We start from the raw sequence: 14,502 nt of genomic DNA, 5'->3' as shown, positions 1-14,502 counted from the left end.
GGATATTTATACACAAGCCTCTTTAGATTCAGGTGTTTCCATTTTTTTTTGTCAGGAGTTTGGTATCCATATGCAGAAAAATGCTGATGAGTCATTGCATTTATCTATTGCTTAGAGAGATGATGATGGGTCATAAACCCAGATATTTAAACAAACAACCAGAATAGTTTGTTACTTTCAGGCAAGATTCCTGATCGTTTTGTTGTTGTTGTTGCTGTTGTTGTTTTTCCTGCAATGAAAGAGGCAGCAGAAGGGAATCAGATAAATAACCCTCTCACATATCGTATTTACTTGTAATATTGTTATGCCATCAAGTAGAACAAAAATCAATATAATTGCTTTATATTTATCAAGTACTCACTCTGTGCCAGTCTTCTAAATGCTGTATGTGAATTAATGCATTTAATTCTCAACACCACCCTGTGAAGTATCTACTCATATTTCCTGATTTTTCTGATGAGATACTGAAGCACACAGTGTATAATAATTTGCTCGACTTCACAGTTGGTAAGTGGTAAATCTGAGATTCATGCTTAGAAAGTTGCGTTCCAGAATCCACATGGTTAACCACCATGCTGTAACAGTTGACATAAGCTGAAACCTGGAAGAGTAGAATGGTCAATTCTCAGCTTAGAGCAATTTGTGAGTACTGTCTGACCAAATCAATTATTACAAAATTTATCTGGTTTATAGCAATAATAAAAGACAGGAATTGGTTACTGTAAGATCTGGTTCTGAAAAAAAGAAAGCAAGAAAGAAGCCATACAAATTAAGAGAAAAAGATGTAAAAAGTGATAATAAATATTATGTACATATACACTAATTGTATATCATATACACTAATTGTATATTATAAATTTTAAATGATTTGATTTTTTAAAATTTCAACACCAAATTGTTAAAGCAGAATTATTAAAATAGTAGAAAATAGCTAATGAAATAATTATAAAAAATATGAAAATACTGCATGAAAAAGCCACATCATTACGTGTTCACTGGTGAAATCTTTAGAAGTTAGAAGAAAAATATAATTATCATATTACATTGTCCATTTCAAATCATGAAAACAATGTGAGATTAACAAATTCATCATATACAGTTAATATCTCAATATCAAACTTGATAATTTAATTAAAATAGGAAATTTTATACTGATTTCATACATGTACATAATAAAACATTCAGATAGAAATACTAACAACTAGAATTAAACATGATGCAACACTACAGAAAGGATTTGATTCAAGAATGCAAGTTACTAAATCAATAAAAAATTATTTTATCAATGAAATATATGCTCAAATGACTACCTTAAAAGACCCGTCTCAAGTTTTAAAATTGAGTTTAATAGCATTAGAATGATTTTTCTTTATTAAAATATTTGAGATAAAATTTTTATTTTGTTATTTTTGCAAATGTATGGGATACATAAGAATTTTTTTATATGCATATAATGCTTTGTGATAAGTCATGTTTAGGGTGTCCATCATCAAAGCACAATACATTTTAAAGTATAGTTATCCTACTCTGCTATCAAACATTGAATTTAATCCTTCTAACTTACTGCATATTTGTACCCTTTAATCTATTTCTTCATCCTCTCTGTCTGCCTTCACTCTCCCCAATCTGTGTAACCTATTTTTCCACTCTCTACCTCCACATCTTCAAATATTTTAGCTTCCACATATAAATGGGAATGTGATATTTGTCTTTTTGTGCCTGGCTTATGAAATCAAAATTTTAAAACTTTGTCTTTATATTGAGAAATGATTATATGATTTCTGCTTCACCATTATTATTTAATATAATTTAGAAATTTTGTTCTCATCAATGATAGAAGCCAGAAATTAAATTAGAAGTAATAAATGGTGGAAAGGGAGAGATAATCATATTATAGGGAAATGACATTTTATCCCTAGGAACCTAAAAAAAGTCAGCCAGAAATGAACTTGAATTTAGTGACATTGTAGATAATTTTATAAAAGTCAATCTGCCAGCAATACTAGACAGGAATGAAAATGAGCCATAGAGAGTGGACAAGTAGAGATGTGAGAAATCCACATTCTCTTGTAATGGTTAGCGCAGGCTTCCTGCAGGATATTGTCCTTGAACTGAAAGTTGAATGGAAAAAGTAATACGCTTCTTGAGCCAAAAAAGGAAGACATGCTTAGTAAGAGGGAAAACAAGTCAAACTGGCCATTCCACTGGATCTCTCTTTTCTTACTATTGAATTTTTTGGAGGTTTTGGTAACACTGCTCTCCTTTCTCTGACTTTCCTGTAGCATTCTCTTCTGTTTATTTTACACATGATACATTTTATCAAGTTCTGCACAGCACTCCTATCTTAATCCTGTTGAACTTTACATTCAATTATTTGGAATTAATAAATAGATCTGTTATTTTGTAATTAAGTACAAATGAGACACTGTACATTTCTCTAAATGTAACTCAAAGTTTTACATTTTCTTCACTTTTATGAGAGTCCTAGATGAATAAATGATAGTCTATACTACGAATAAACAGGGCCTAGTTATTCTTAGAATAGTTTCAATTTAATTCTGTTACCACGCATGGGTAAAAATGCCTTCATTTTTTTTTCTTTCCTGTCTTTGACACAGAGTTAAGGATGAATGAATTGAAGATACCTAATAATCCTTGTTTCTATTTTTCCTACTTCATATATTTAAATCAAGTGATACACCAAGTAACATTATTTTTCTCCCATCTCTTTCAGGCATAGAACAATTTCTAAAGTAACAGTAAATGCTCTTTCAGGCATAGAACAATTTCTAAAGTAATAGTAAACGCTAATGTTTAAAATAAATTGTGTGTGTCTGTGTGTGCATGCACATATGTTTTAGCCAAGTAAGTGAACTGCAACCTGACTCAATTCCAAAAAGAAGATTGTTTTGGAAACCATTAAAAGAAATCCAAGTACCAAGGAAGGCCTTCAACATGGTCACAAGTCTCTATCACTACTGTATTTATGTGGGGCCAAATAGTGGGTGTTATGGAGTAAAACTTTTCTTTCTCCCTAAATTCATATGTTGAAGGTCAAAACCCCAGTGTGACTATTTACAGATAGGGCCTGTGAGGAGGTGATAAAGGTTTAATTAAGTGAGGCTCTAATCCAACAGTGCTGGTGCCCTTATAAGAGGAGAAAGAGACACTAGAGTGATCGCTCTCGACCATGTGAAGACACAGCAAACAGGTGGCATGTGCAAGTCAGGAGGAGAGCCTTCACTAGAAACGAAATCAGTGGACACCTTGACCCGTGAGCCACCAGAACTGTGAGAAATAAACATCTGTTGTTTAAGCCACCTCATGTATGATATTCGGTTATGGCATCCCAAGAAAACTAGTACAGTGGGATATTTTAAAACTCAGCTCTTTTAGGAAACATCGAACAATTAAAAAGACAAAAGAGTATGTGTCACACAATAATACTGTATGTATCCCATACTAAGGTCCTAAGGGGACACATAACTATGTCTTTCAAGAAAAACACCACCTACCAACTCAATGAGTAGACATGGACCCACTAATAAATAGAGCAGAGATTAAAGAGAGGATAGGGCTTAAGCTCTAATGAAGAGTCACAAAAATCACAAATCCAGAAACATTTTCACTTCTAGATGGTTTACTGTTCCTTAATTTGAATTTTCAGTCCACATAGACACAGCATATTAAAATTATGCACAACACACATGCACCTACGTAGAGAAAGAAAAAGAGGGAGAGAAAGAATATATGTGATTGGACTTTTGGGAGAATACACTTTGTGTCAAGCATTGTACCTATCATCAAACAAATACTATAAGGAGGCATCATCCCTATTTTTGAAGATGATAAACTGAGACACAAAGATATAACTTGAACATGATTCCACTATTATGTGTGAATTAAATAACAATTCATTTTCAGTTAGAACATGGAAGCCCACAACAATAAAATTGAACCATTTATGAACCTCATATCACAAAGATCCATATCTCCAGAGGTTCTGAAGAATACATTTGGATAAGCAGTGGATCATTCCAAATGAACTTTCTTATAAGGCTTCATCTGACATTTGTAATTATTAGTAGTCACAATTATGAAAAAATTGGCTTACAGGCTTTAAAAAATTTTTTTAAATTAGGAAGGGATCATCTCACTGAGTTACCCAGAACAAAATCAAAATTTGTTTGATTGCATTGTGTATGGATACCAAACAAAATTGCCTGATTGTATTGTATATAGAACTGGAAAACATGCCAGGAATGGAGGCATTTATGAACAAGCTACTTGTGTGCCTCTCTCTCATTCCTGGTGTGTGCTTATGGCAACTCAGCTTATTTTTGGATCTGCTCACGATTTCTGCTTCTTTACAACATTTGCTGTCTGTGACCCCACATAGTCCCCATTGTATCCCAACCCTCTCAAAATAGTTTTCCAGCTTTATCTTCGAATACAAATTGCCTCATTATCTTGATATTTGCTAGATCAAATTTAAACATCAAGGAGAGTATGATTAGACTATTTGAGCTTTTTTTGTATTATGTCATATCGTAGGACTCTGCCTATCTTATGCATCAGCCACCTTCAAATTATGTAGCTTCTAATCAACGGTGGTCAGAAAGGAGAGGGCTAGTGGGGAAAACAAAAGCCTAATGATAGTTATGTCTTAACCTGGGTTTGTAACTATTCATTCTGTTATTTGTTCAACAACATTTATTAGGTGCCTACTATGTTTCAGACATTGTTCCAGGCTCTGAGTTACACCTGCGGTCAAAATGGACAAAATCTTGATCCAGTTTAGGTGAAATTGAAGAAGGGAGAAATGCACAGCAAAGAAATGGATACATAAATATTCAGTATCTCAGGAGGTAATAGGTCTTCTGGGAGAAATACAAAGCAGGATATAACGGAAATGTGATAGGGCTGCTATTAATACTATTGCTAAATTAATTAGAGAAGGCTTCTCTGATAAGGTGACATTTGAAAAGACGCATTAAGGTTGAGATGGAGGAAGCCATATAACTATCTGGGAGAATGGTGTTCTAGGTGTCCTGTTATGTCAGCACACTTTGGAAAGTTTGGGGAACAGCCAAGGATGACAGTGTTACTGTAGCAGAGAGCAGCAGGAGAATGATAAAAAATGAGGTCTATAAGGGAGTGAAATTTTAGGCCACAGAAAGGACTTTGAATCTTACTTTTTTAGTTGAAAATTCGTTTGAGCATTTGAGCAAAGTAGTGATATCAACTGATTTATGTTTTTAAGGAAACATTATGAGGGCTGGCTGTGGAATATTTAGTAAAATGACAAGAATGAGAAGAGGGAATTTCTCTTTAAAGTAGCTGTGGATAATGCAGGCAAAATGATTGATGTCTATTTCAATTACACAGATAGTTTGAATGATTGACTCCAGCATACAAAGTAAAACAATCTACTGTATTTAGTATTTATAGTGTAAACAAAATACTCTCCGATTTTTTAGAAATTCATATTTTAGGAGGATATTAATAATAACCATAAATATTTATATTCATGGAGAGTGTTTCTTATATTCTTATGAAGCTCAAAATTTACTATCATCAGTTAGTTCCTTTTGCTAATGCATTATGAAGAGTTCTGTGTGCACTCCCAGTATGACCTATTCATTTCATACTCATTAAGAAATTAATGTTTTTCAAGCAAATGTTACAAATGAATGTTTAATTTAGTGGCAATTAAGAATGTATATTTACAGAACATTTCTTATTAATTAACACATGGCTAAACATAGAAAAGTTTGACCTTCCACTGTAACTACTCACCTGACTCTGCATTATTTTCAAAACCACTGGAACTTGATCCGACCTGGTCATGTCTCCCTCTGCAAACACATTCCTTCCTAATGAGGTCCTACTTCCCAGGTGGTATGCAGCAAATTCAGTTCTTTGCATTTTTCTGTAGAGTCCAACACTTAAACATCCAGCTGATTCTGAGGAAGGCTTAATATCCAGAAGCAATTCTGATAAGCAGCTGTTATAAAATGCCTTCCCATTCCTATTTGAAATGAGCAAAATGAGGGACTTACCTCAAAATCAGGTCTTTAGTACAAACAGTACATGTTTAGACGTACACATGAGTGCTAGCCCTCAGAATCACAAATTAGAGGAAAAACTCCATATTTATTTTACTAGCTTTTTCCCACTTTTTTTCCTCCTTGGGCTTTTCTTCTCATTAAAAGGCAAGATTGACATCAAATAGTAGCAAACAATGTTGTAAAATTTTTACCAAACCAGTCAACTAATTTCTGAATGCGTGTGTTCATCAAAGACTGGGGGAATAAAACAGGTCACAGCCTGCTATTGGAAGCTTAGCGAAATCATCTGTGTTCTTTTTCCTCATCATAATTCCCCAAAGAAAAGATTATAAACATATTCTGCTCATGTTATACTTAATCAAACATTAATTAAATACAATACCTAAGGCTCTGAGTCCCAACTGTAGACCATAATGGTTTTACAGTTCACTTCAACTCTTTAGGATAAATAGCCTGCCATTAAAGGCACTAGCAGTGCTTACAATTTTTTTTTAAATTGTAGTCATTTTGCTAATTATAGAGTCACGGAGAAATAAGAGATAGTTTTGTCTACTACTTTGTCATCACTAAACAATGTTTTCTGGGATTTTGAAATTGGTATTTTGTTTGTTATGCATTAGCCATGGATAAGAGAATTAATAGGACCATAGTTATTTTCTCATGAATGTTATGCATTAATGTTTTGAAAAGGTTATTTGAGGATGGGTACTTAAGATTGTTAGAACTAGTAAGCAATTAATCATTGCAGATTTATGCCATAATGTACTTAAGTAACAACAAGCTTTTTTTTTCTTAAATGTTAATTAAGTATCCTCTCAATTTGTACAACTCTACGATGTTTCTATACCACTCATATGGCCCAACTTGTATTTAGGCTTACAACTATTTTTTATGAGAATGAGTAATGATTTACATCTTTTATTTGTCCCAGTTATTCAGGACATATGCATTTTTCAAATAAATGAATGAATCACAAAAAGGGGACCCGTTTTGGAATGTTATGTGAGCATTTTATGATATGTGTTTCTGAGTTCTCACAGCCCTAAGCGATAGAGTTATGATCTAAGTTTCACAGGTGAAGTTCTTAAGACATACAGAAGTTAAGCAGTTTGACCCAACTGACTCAGTAAGTGGTAAAGCCAGGATCTAAATCAGGATCCATTCTTGCACCATTAACCTTTAGAGAATATTCTTTCTCATTTAATTTTGCATTTCTATATCATAATAGTATTTTGTATAACATAAATATATAGACTCAAACTTTTTGTTGCTTTTTTAAAAGAAAAATGAATGCAAAGAGATAGAAAAACATTATAGAGCACGAAGATGCTAACTTAACAGACACATAGCTATGGTGTAGTAACCAAATTTTGGACTTAGAGTCAAAGACTTGATCGAAATTCTTTTTTTTTTTTTTTTTTTGAGACGGAGTCTTGCTGTCACCCAGGCTGGAGTGCAGCAGCGCGATCTCAGCTCACTGCAAGCTCTGCCTCCTGGGTTCACACCATCCTCCTGCCTCAGCCTCCCGAGTAGCTGGAAATACAGGGGCCCACCACCACGCCCGGCTAATTTTTTTGTATTTTTAGTAGAGATGGGGTTTCACCGTGTTGGTCAGGATGATCTCGATCTCCTGACCTCGTGATCCGCCTGCTTCGGCCTCCCAAAGTGCTGGGATTACAGGCGTGAGCCGCCACGCCTGGCCTTAAATTCTTAAAATTATTTCTTTCATTAGACACCTTAAAATTGCTGAAAGTGCTCTTTTCCTTTGCTGTAAAGACAGTAATAACAGCTACTTTGTAAGGTTTTTGTAAATTCAATGTTCAATATGTAACACTTGATTTTATTTTTTATTTTAATTTTTTATTTCAGTAGTTTTAGGGATACAAGTGATTTTGGTTACATGGATGAATTATATAGCAGTAAAGTCTGAAATTTTAGTACAACTGCCACCCGAGCAGTGTACATTGTACCCAATAAATAGCTTTTGATCCCTCCAACCGCTCCCATGCTCCCCTCTTCTGAGTCTCAGTGTCTAATATACCACTCTGTGTGTCTTTGCATATTACATAGTACTTTAAACTAAAGCTTTTTATAAATATGAGGGTTCATTATTTCCTTTATGAATGTAGTCTTTGTCTTATGTCATCTTATGTCTTATGTAAGACTATTATTAGACTATTCATTTGACACATCTTTGCTCCCTCTTGTTAAACATTAGGTAATACACAAGTTGGGTTAGGTATGTGATCTGGGTAATTTTGCCAGAACAGCTAGATGCTTTTTCATCATCTCCCCTCCTTTCTCCCCTGATAGTAATGGTATGCAGTAGGAAAAACACCTGTAACAGATTTTAGTGATAATCTAGTTAAAACCTTTTTTAAAAAAATACATGAAGAAAGAGATGTTGAGGAAAAAAGTCACTTGTAGTCAACTTGATTAATGTCTCAGGTTTCTCTCTAAATGACCTCTTCCTCCTTGGAATATTGTTGGGCTATGAATGAGGAAGACATCAACTGGCCTTTACAAGATAATAATAATTATCAGTTACTTGACAAGTTTTCTACAGAGGAAAGCCATGATCATTTATGAGTTAAAAGCTGCCTTGGGATTATTGCAAATATTAGAGCATCTTTTCTAGGCATCACCTTGCTAAAATATCATTTGTCAACTAGCATGGCAGAGGCATTTGTTTCTTTTAAAACATTACTCTACAGATGTATTCTGCAAATATAATCATTTGTTCTAAATACTTAATTAGATGAAAGGAAAGTGACAGTATATAGGATATGCATTCAACGTGAACTTTCACTTTTAAATCAGATCTTGGTTTTTGGCCCATTTTCACCACTAAAACTGTGAGAACTTAAGAATTATAATTAACCCTTTTAAGTGGATCCAACTTATTACATTTGTACATAATTTACTAAGGGTTCATTTTGTAGTAAGCATGTTTTAAGCATTCTTTATTTAAAAATATATTTAAGTTTACAAATGCCCAGAATGATAAACATTATTACCTCTACTTTACAAAAAAAAATGCTGAAGAGAATATAATTTAAGTAGCTTGCTCAAAATCATACAGCAAATACGTGGAAGAACTAGGATTCTAATCCAGGTATCTGCCTCTAGGGTAAGTTTTTAATCATTACCTTATACTGTATCTTTCCTACACTGTACAGCTTCACCATTTAAGGACCGACTAGAGATAATGCATGCAAAGAACTTAACACAGTACATACCTCCTTTTGAGGCCTTTATATAGTATGCCAATCTTAGTAAGTCTTATGCATCACTGAAAGCCAAGTGGAAAATGTATAGGATTAAATACATTCTATGCCTTAGCTTTTATTATGACAGTATCAATACTCTATATTTTAAAGAGCAAATAAACAAAACACAATCTTTTGTTCCCATCAGCTCCTTTATTCACTCTGCTACTGTTTTCGTCACTGTTTCACTGTTCATTAACACCTCCAGGAGAGGGTGAGCTGAGTCAGGACACCTTTGTGGAATTGAATCATTTAATTTATCAGGACTTATGAAATACATGGATTTAAAAGAAGGAGAACATAGATATGAAAGATATTGTTTAGAGTCGGCCTCAGGAGTTTAAAGATACCAATTATTTATGCTACCTATTCCTGTCATGCCATCTATAATAGAGTCCCTAAGTGTCTCCATTCCACTTCATTATTATTAGCCAACTTTGAGTATAAACTCCCAAAAGTATCATATTATTTTTGTGGTTTCATTAATAGAAAATTCAGTTTCAGAAGGTGCAAAAGTCATGAAACCCATCTAAGCATTTTAGAAACTCAGAGAACATTTATCTTTTGGTCTGTTCTGTAGGCTTCCATCTTTTCAGTGTTAGTTCTTTATCCACATTGGCCACAATTGCTACAGAATGGTAACACCCCCTGGTTTGTGCTGCATCCAGAAAGTTCCACGATGCTCAAAATATAGGCTGGAAATATATATCTTCATTTTGTTGCTGGTTTCAGCCTGCTGTATTCTAAGTGGATAATGGTACTGTTTTAGGGTTTCCATGTTCTGTTTATTGAAGATCAATCTGTTTGGAATGGGAGAAAAGCTGAGTTAAATTCATCTACTTTACTTCTCCACTTTAAATGTCTGTCAAAGATAGTTCATGTTACCAATAGCAAAACCATTCTAAGCTTTATATGTGCATTTGCAAACAAATGAATAAAGTTTTATACTGTTCTCAGCAGAAGTTCCCTATGTTTTCTATTGAAAACAAATTAGTTGAATTTAAATTTTCAATTATTGTTAGAAGAAAATTATACAGGAAGCCACAAAACATTAAAAAATATTCCATGATGTTTGTGTGAAAGTCATCTCTTTTTTATGTTTGTTTCTGAGGAAATTTTCCAATAATATTGCTCTGAAAATTATGTTATGGTAAAAACACCAAACTACTGAATTCTGCAGTGATTCAGCAGAAGAGAGGAATCACGATGCCTCTCCCTTCTTGTCCTCTATAGGTTTCTAATTTGTAGTGTATTGGTAACACTCACAAGGGATGCAGAAAATAGATGTCAATTTTACTTCTGTGTGTAAGCACCCAGCAACTCCCAGTGCAATGAAACCTTAAAGCCCAATTAAAAACTTTGGCTTGGACTTAATACAAAAGAATATTCTATTTTCCACTCTACATTTAAATCTTGAGGCTGGTAACCTCAGATGTGCCTCTTGAAGTAAGCCTGAGTCTAAACATTGTCTTCTGTTACCCAAATAGTTACATGGATAAAGATTACAGGCCTTTATAAGTGAAAGAGAATGACTATGTGAGTCTTTCTGTTAGGAAAAGTGAAGACATGCTCAGATATTCCACCCATGGGGGACAGAAGTTCAAGAGATTTAGTTATGGAGGAGCCAGAAGAAGAAATAATTGACTAGATGATAAACTTGCAAAAGATTGCAAGTAGTGGAGAATTTACACTACTTATTTCAGGATTACCGTAACCCTATAGTAAACCCTGTTGCATTGGCTTAAATGTAGACAAATGGATCAATGAAAGAAAGCAGAGAATGCTGCAATAAACCCCTAATTACACAATCAATTAACTTTTGGCAAAAGTTGTTAAAGTGATTTAATGAGAATAAGAAAGTCCTTTGAACAGATGGCACAGAAAAATTGGATATCTATAAAACATAAAACTTGACCAGACTTCATATCAAACACAAAAATTAAATTGAGATGGGTCATATACCTAAATATAAAAGTTAAAAGAAATAATCTTCTAGGAGAAAAGAAGAGACTATCTTAATAAACTTGGAGTGGGTAAAGTTTTTTTGACAGAATATGGGCTAGAGCAGCCGTCCTCAACCTTTCTGGCACTAGTGGCCGGTTTTGTGAAATGTACTTTTTCCATGGAGAGTGATAGTGGGGGAGGGATGGTTAAGGGATGAAACTGTTCCACTTCAGATCTTCAGGCATTAGTTAGATTCTCATAAGGAGCGCGCAACCTACATCCCTCACATGTGCAGTTCACAAGAGTGTGCACTCTCGTATAAGCATCTAATGCCACTGCTGATCTGTCAGGAGGCAGAGCTCAGGCGGTAATGCTTGCTCGCCCATGGCTCACCACCTGCTGTGCGGCCCAGTTCCTAACAGGCCACAAACCAGTTCCAGTCTGCGGCCCTGGGGGTTGGGGGCCCTTGGGCTAGAGTATGTATATGTGATTAAAGATTTTATTCTGAATATGTAAATAACCCACAATTCAATGCTAAAAAGACAACAACTGAGTAAATATGCAACAAAGTGGGCACAAATGAAAGGAATATAAATGACTCAAAGCACATGAAAAAAAAATGCTCAACATTAGTCATCACTGAAATACAAATTAAAACCACAATAAGATACTCCTTCTCACCTAAAAGAATGGCTAAAATTCGAAGATCTGGCAATATCAGGTGTTTGTGTATGTGAAACAACTGAAACTTTCATACATAGCTGGTGAGTGACAATACAACCACTTAGGAAATAATTCTGATAGTTTCTCATATAGTTAAATGTAGGTTTGCCCTATGACCTGATGACTCCACATCTATATATTTACAAAGGAAAAATTAAAACATGTACAAGAAAAGACTTAAATGACGTGTTTATAACATCTTTATTCATATTAAGCCCATACTAGAAACAATTTAAATGTTTGTCAAAGAAAGAATGGATAAACACATTGTGTTAAATCCATACCATGTAATTAGACCCAGCATCTTAGTTCAGGCTGCTATAACAAAATGCCATAGACTGGCTGACTTACAACAACAGAGATCGTATTTATCCCAGTTCTCTAGTCTGGAAAGATGAAGATCAGGATGGCAGTATGGTTAAGTTTTCAGAAAGGGTCCTCTTCCTGGCTCGAAGATGTCTGCCTTCTTGCTGTATTTTTTCACATGGAAGAAAGAGGAAGTTCTGAGGTTTCTTTCTCTTATAAGGGTACTAATCCCATCATGGGGGCTTCACTCTCAATGATTTTATTTAAACCTAATTCCTTTGCAAAGGTCCTGCTTCCTAATCCCATGACCCTGGGGTGTAAGTCCACAACATACGCCCTTTGGAGGGAAATGCATATTTAGTCTATAACACTCAGCAATAAAATCAAATATACTACTAAAACATAAAACAGCATGGATGAATCTCAAAAACATTATGCTCAATGAAAAAAACATATAAAAGAGTATCTACTTTATGATTCAATTCATATGAAGTTCTAAGAGAGGTAAACCTAATAAATAGTGAAAGAAATTAGAAAAGTGGTTGTCTACTTGTTTGGGGTGGGAGCTGGGGAAGACAAGGAGCACAAAGGAACATATAAGGGTGATAGAAATGTTTCTAAGAATGTGGGTTACAAGGCTGGGCGCAATGGTTCATGTCCATAATCCCAGAAGTTTGAGAGGCCAAGGCAGGTGGATCCCTTGAGGTCAGGAGTTTGAGACCACCCTGACCAACATGGTAAAACCCCCGTCGCTACAAAAAATACACAAAAATTAGCAGGGCATGGTGGCGGGCGCCTGTAGTCCTGGCTACTCTGGAGACTGAGGCAGGAGAATCACTTGCACCGGGGAGGCAGAGGTTGCAGTGAGCCCCTAGACCACGCCATTACACTCCAGCCTATGCAACAGAGACTGTCTTAAAAAAAAATAGAATGTGGGTTATAAATTTATTTATTAAAATGTCATGTAAGCCAGGCGTGGTGGCTCATGCCTGTAATCCCAGCACTTTGGGTGGCCGAGGTGGGCAGATCACGAGGTCAGGATATTGAGGCCATCTTGTCCAACATGGTGAAACCCTGTCTCTACCAAAAATACAAAAATTAGTTGGGGGTGGTGGTGTATGCCTGTAATCTCAGCTGCTCTGGAGGCTGAGACAGGAGAATCGCTTGAACCAGGGAGTCGGAGGTTGCAGTGAGTCGAGATCATGCCGGTGCACTCCAGCCTGGTGACAGGGCAAGATTCTGTCTTAAAAAAAAAAAGGAAAAAAAAAGTCATGTAAATTATGCTTTAACAAAATTAAAAGTAATATTTTCTATTCAGTGCAAAAATTCTATGGACAATAAAAATATGTAAAAAATAAAAGCACGAACTTTTTTCTTATCCAATTCATCATCAAATTCTGTCCATTTTTTCAACATACATCAAGATCTAGAGCCTTTCCACCACTTGTACTATTATAACTTTTATCAGTCTTTCTTAGACTACCTCATCAGCTTCTTGTTGTGTCTAATTCAATGCTTACTACCTTACAGTTATTTTGTCCTTCAAACAATGTCAAAGATAAACAGAGCCAGACACTAAGGTGGTAAGGATAGATTTATGCAGTAATTACTATTGCAACAAGGAAGAGAGTACAGCATAAGCTGAACTCAACTTGGATTTGTGCAAAAATGACTAGACATTTTAAAGGAAGAATGAGGGAATAGGGAACAGCAACAGCAATGTCTCTGCTGGGGCCTGAGCAGCGTCAGGAAAATGGTATTTTTATTTTTAATTTAATTAATTAATTAATTAATTAATTTATTTATTTTTGGGACAGAGTCCTGCTCTGTCGCCCAGGCTGGAGTGCAGTGGTGCGATCTCGGCTTACTGCAACCTCTGCCTCCCGGGTTGAAGTGATTCTCCTGCTTCAGCCTCCCAAATAGCTGGGACTACAGGCGTCGGACACCACGCCCGGCTACTTTTTTTGTATTTTTAGTAGAGACGGGTTTCACCGCGTTAGCCAGGATGGTCTCCATCTCCTGACCTGTGATCCACCCGCCTCAGTCTCCCAAAGTGCTGGGATTACAAGCCTGAGCCACCACGCCTGGCCGAAAATGGGAATTTTAAAAAAGCAAAAAGCAGGGGTTCACCAATGTGATTAGGCCACGTGCATTTGGGAACTGGCTCTTTATTGTAGAGTTAGGCTGCT

The sequence above is a fragment of the Pan troglodytes genome, chromosome 3 (assembly GCF_028858775.2).
Source record: "Pan troglodytes isolate AG18354 chromosome 3, NHGRI_mPanTro3-v2.0_pri, whole genome shotgun sequence".
NCBI lineage: Eukaryota > Metazoa > Chordata > Mammalia > Primates > Hominidae > Pan > Pan troglodytes.
Note: the sequence above shows the minus strand (reverse complement) of the source record.